Raw genomic sequence first — 6,152 nt, 5'->3', positions numbered from 1 at the left:
AATGCCATCTTCAGGTGCTACTCAATTCACGTCAAACTAGTACATTGTATGCCTTGTCTTCACTTTAAAATAACTAAAATATATGTCCATCATATATATTGACAAATGTCAATCGTAAAAATATTAAAACTGTTCAGGGTTCCCGATCGCTACGTCGTATCTTATTACGCCAGTCCTGTTCATCCTACTCTGTTGGAGCTCTTCTTCCCTATCGTGTATATTGTGTTTCTGTTGCGTCTTGTTCTCGCGACTGCGTGCGTTATGCTGTTGGGTCTGCTGGGTATGTGTGTGTGTGTGTGTGTGTTCCTATCATCCACTTACTCTTCAACCTTGAAGAAGCCAATACATTCCTCCAAGACATCAGGCTCTCTCCAATTTACGAAGTGTAACAACCCAGAAATTTGTACTTCTCAAAAACATATTATCCTCTTCATGTAAAAAAATCAGTAACTTTATCTGGATTGTGGCAATGAAAAGGTTAAGGTAAAAAGGGCCTATCCAGTAATATGCAAAGTAAGACAATTCTGTACTATATTACAAATATCCACAGGTCAAAGAATAAAGATTAAGCAGGTTTATCTCAGTGGTAATAAAAGTGTATTGTATTCAAGATGTATTCATGCAGAATCTCTGCCAGGTCATTAGCTAGCTAAAGGCTTTTCATGATTCTTCCCCATAAAAGGTCTGACAAAGTATACGAACTTGCCACCACGTGCTTGCTGTGGCAGCAGGGGACAGAAACCTCAGTATGGTTTGATGACATTGGCATATCAGCATTTCAGAGCTGTGTTGTTGATCTATGGCAGTCTCTTCCTGAGTAGTGTCTATTATTGCTTGAGTGGGTTTCAATGTGCTGTCGTGAGAATGTCGGAGCTTGAATTAGGATCCTGTCTGTGAGGGAGTTATTTGCTAGTAAACAAATAACTGTGCTGGAACACCCTCCCTTTTCACCAGATCTAGCCCCCAGTGACTTCTTTCTGTTCCCGAAGATGAAGGAAATATTGAAAGGAAGGCATTTTGATGACAGTGATGACATCAAGAGTACTATGACAGCTCTGAAGGACATTCCACAAAAACAGTTCCAAAATTGTTTTGAAGGGTGGACTAGGCACTGGCATCAGTCCATAGCTTCCCAAGGGGAGTACTCTGAAGGTGACCACAGTGATATTCAGCAATGAGGTATGTAGCGTTTTCACTGTGTTGATTTTGTGAGCTTTATTGTCAGATCACATATTTTGATGCTGATATAAGATACTCTGAAAAAGAGCACAACCACTTCTTCCCATTTTATCCTTACACATAATTCAGCACTAAATAATCTGTGCAGCACAGGGAGAATCATTAAATAATCTATTAATCAACAGTAAAATGGTCATGCTCTTACTCATCTTCCCCCATCCCCTTTGAATAACGGGATACACACTGAAAACAAGGAATGACTTTCTACAGAGCCTCATTCACTTTCAATTCACTGTTTTTTCTTAAAATACATCTTTACTGTTTTCATCTAAGAATTAGATGTTTAATTACTGAATGAATGAACAAAGCAAAACTCAAGACTATGTAGTATATCAGCCTCCCTTTTAACATGACAGCAGTATGATATAAAAATGACATTCATAATCTGATATGTATTTTTTGACAATGACCATAAAAAATACAGTGAAACCCCAACTGTTACATTCACATTGGGTTAAGACAATGTGAACCTCTCAATGAAGGGGGGAGGAACACATCAAAATGGAGAAATCTAAAATTGAGAAAACAGAAACAAGTTCATACAAATGCATAACAAATCTTAAACAGAACCACAAACATTGGTATTTCATTGTATTTAATTTTGGTTGCCACATTTCAAATACAGGCTAGTTTAGAACACTACAATCTGTGAAAAATTGTTATGTATTATCATGTGAGTACATTATTTCATTGGCAACAATATATGAAAGTTAACATCTTTCATCTTTCATTGCTATCGTTAGTAATTTACAAATTTATACATTTTACAATCAGTCTAAATATGCACTGTTTTTATTATTCACTGCATCATATCTCAGCCAACAAACAGTTATTGCTTGTCTTCATTAAATGTAATGTCAAAACATAAAATCATCTTGCATGTTGTTTATTTATTCAATAGTCCTCTTGATGGTTTTCAAATGTTTGCTGAAGACCGTAAAGAGAGTCATCAATTACAAAAAGTGAAAAATGTGTTTTGCAATTACAATTCATACAAGGAGACTGAAAACAAAACAAATGGCAAGAGTCCAGAAAAGTTAAATTTTTAAATAATTTGGGTAAAAAGTGTAGCTGTAGATAATGTATGAGTAGATACGACATTACTTACTTACTCATGGAACTGAGCCCTTCTTGAGAAGCCGCCAATTCTACAGCTACTCAAGAATTTCCCAGCATTTTATGGAACTCGAAGGTTCATAACCGTGTTCACAAGAGCCCTCCACTGGTCCCTATTCTGAGCCAGATCAATCCAATCCATATCATCCCATCCTATACCTCTAAGATCCATTTTAATATTGTCCACCCACCTACCCCTCTCAGTGGTCTCTTTCCATCTGGCTTTCCCACCAATATCCTATGTGCATTCCTCGTCTCACCCATTCGTGCTATATGCCCTGCCCAGTAGATACAACATACAAAAATAAAATGTAAAGATAACACTCTGAAGAACTGTCTTTGCTCACTCAGACGCTGGGATCGCGGGTTTGAATCCCGCTTAAGGTATGGATGTTTGGTGTGTGTATGTGTTTATTCTATGTTTGTGCTGTCCTGTGTTTAGGTAGAGGCCCTGCAATGAGCTGATCATTCATCCAAGGAGTCCTACCATCTGTGAAAAATGATTATGGAACTGAATAAGAGGCCAGGGCCCTGAATGCGCTGGAAGTGCCATTGAAAAGAAAAACACTTTGAAGGACACTTTCACCAATATGTGGGAGAAAACTGTACAGAGAACTTCCAAACATAAGTAACTTAATTTACATAAAACATATTACCTTCCTATCAAAATCCATGAGGAGAAGAATTTGGGGCATAAAAATATAAGATTTCTACGGAATGACCACTGGAGGACAAAGGACAACACAGAGAACTGACTGAGGTAAAAGATGAATAAGAGTGGACACCTATACAAGAGGAGTGCTTACTGGAGGATAAAAAATGGAGGTTTTGTCATAAGATTTCCCACAATGATGGAAAAATCAATACATGATCATAACCAATGATAACTGCTTATTGATTAAACTACATCACATTGAATGAAAGAAAAACATTGCTAATTTAATCCTCTGACTAATGTATTGAACACTAACCACAAATATTTTGCCACCAGTTGCCCATATCCATGCTAAGAGGTCATGGCTGAAAGAAGACCTCTGCTCAAACAAGTGGGCAAATAAAGCTGCCACATGTACATGATATTCCAAATTTGTGAACAAAAATTTCTGAGCAAAGAAAGGGCATGAGAAATTGCATCCTTAAAAGGTTAAATGTATAAACAACATATTTTTACGATTTAGATGGGGTTTTGATTGGTGAATAGATTTACTGGCCACTTACAGGTCGTAACTACAATTAACTGTAACACTATTGCTGATTTCCACACAACAAATTGCTCCACATTAAGTCTTCTCAGTCTGCTTTCACTAGTCCTTACTTGGTAACAGCTCTATTATCAAATGGACCAAGTCAAGAAGAATGCTTTCCCCAGGGCATGTGGCATGCGTGGGAGATGAGAAATGCATATAAATTACTGTATATGCTTCAATATAATAAAAATCTGTCACACATCTGGGGTTCCATGACAAATGATTGTGAATTCTTAGATTTGACTATTGTGTTTACTGGACATTACAGTTCACACACTTTCTGTGTTCTCTCGTACTTCACTTCTGAGCTCTGCCTTCTACTGGCTGCAATTCTGACAATGGAACTCTCCTCTCACTTCTGTGTGTTGTCTGACTTCTGTCATGCTCTGTTATAACCAACAGATGGACAGCCTAGAAGACACCTTTTTCAAGTGTTCCGTTTCAGGTGTTCTATGCATTGGTAGCTAATGTATTCGTTACCGCGAGAACTGCACTAGTCCTGGTTTTCATTTCCATGGTGACAGTCTGTTATGTATGCGTTGTCACATGAACATGTTTCATTGTCACCCAGACAATGATACAGAACCATGGACACCAAGCTGTTGCCTAACAATGGATGCCCGCTCTGACTCATATATTCTGGCTCTTAGGTGGCATGCCACAATATTTATGAATTTCCATACCATAATCCCTCTCTTTTCCACAGACTTATACATCAGTCCACAGTTGCAACAAAATTTGACACCAGCAGCTACTACTCTGCAAAAAAAACCAAGCTATCCCTGTAACAGGCTATGGAGGCCCATGGGGTTGAGAGATGTCGAGGATCCCACATTTTATAAACAAATGGCCAACAGGTGGCAGTGAGCCTGGCTGATACTCTTTACTAAATATAACGAGCTTTGTTGTAGCAAAAAATGAACCTGTCCGTATGAACTTTGAAATGACATTCAAATTCATCTGCTGCAGCACAAACTTTCCAGATTGCAAGCGTTTGGAATCATTCCTTCCACCTAGGCAAGACCCAAGAACAGGCTATCTATGAGCGCATGAGTCCGTCATTTGTCTTCCTGCCCCAGACAAACAAATCAATGAAAGAAGAGTACCATGAACTTCTAGAATTGAAGGTGGATATGCGGCCCCTCCCCCCACTCTTTGTACCATGACAAGTCTCTTCCAACATTCTGGATGAGAGAACAAAAGAATGTTAGTGCCACAGCTCTCTCTATATGTATGCCTTCTTTTTTGATCCACACGTCAGTACAAGGATCAATATGCAAAGTTTTCACAACTGATAACAAGGTTGACAAATGTCAGAATAAACCAGCAAATTGGATTTAAAGTGACTACAAAATGTTTATACAAATTTCATAAGCTGAATGGCAATAGTGTTGGACTTAATCACTCCATCTAGTCAGACTCCATAAATAGGCTATCTGTGGGTGCAAAACTCCTTCACTTGTCATGAAAAAACAAACTAAAGACCATGAAGATGAAATCAGGAAATAAGAGCAAATCTCTTCCAGAAATCTGGGTGTCAGAGCACAGTACAAGAACATCAGTGACAATGTTATATGTGTACTCCTTTCTTCTGGCTCTACATATCTTAGTGGACATGGATTTTCCATAATGACCAATCATAAAATTTACAAAGATACAGACTGAATGCTAAAGCCATGTTGCACCTTGCTGTAAGTAAGATATCCCATACTGCACAACCAATGGGAAGCATGCAAGCACATATACCACAGTAATGTTGAGCCAATAAAATTTAAGTTCCATCCAGTTCCAGTGAATGAGAAGCATACTGGTGAATAAAAATTAAAAAAAAAATTAAAAAAAGAATTAAAAATGCTGTCACTTTTAGATACAGTAAAACTTCAATATAACAAGAACATATAAAATTTTTAAAAATGTTATAACAAGTGCTCATACTATCTGAAAACGGTTAAAATACATAATCTTCAAGACCACATTCTACTTAAATATATATTACTACCCTGAACAAAGATTTAAAAAAGATAATGTAGGCACCACAACATTTATTTTGGCGTGTTTGTAACAGAACCAGTGGAAACATCTGTATCTGCACTGCCGTGTTTGGATGCCTACATGCAACAAATTGAGAACCACTAAATGGATTTTCTTCAAATTTGATATTTGGAGTTACCTTAAATATGTCAACATATCTAAATTTCTGTTAACAAACAAACAAAACAAATTCCATGATATTAGTCTGCAAGCGAACTATACCAACTGAGCACCCGCCGCTTGTCGGCGAAAATTTCTGTTAACACCTGACAGTAATAAAGGACAATATCAAAATGCATTTTCACGTGTAGATATGAAAATAGGAAGGAATAATTCAACCCTCTCGACGTCTTTCATATTATATGAACCATCAAGTTAAAGACTTTCTGATTCTTGCATACTCTCCTGTACTCACAACCATCAGCCCATGTTCTTTTATCAAGAATCAGAACAGCTTGTCATGCTAAGCACTTCTGCCTCAGTGGAGAAATATCTCCAGACATACAGTTCTCTCACTAC

Source organism: Cryptotermes secundus, unplaced genomic scaffold (genome assembly GCF_002891405.2).
Source record: "Cryptotermes secundus unplaced genomic scaffold, Csec_1.0 scaffold407, whole genome shotgun sequence".
Lineage (NCBI taxonomy): Eukaryota > Metazoa > Arthropoda > Insecta > Blattodea > Kalotermitidae > Cryptotermes > Cryptotermes secundus.
This window is presented reverse-complemented; position numbering follows the sequence as displayed.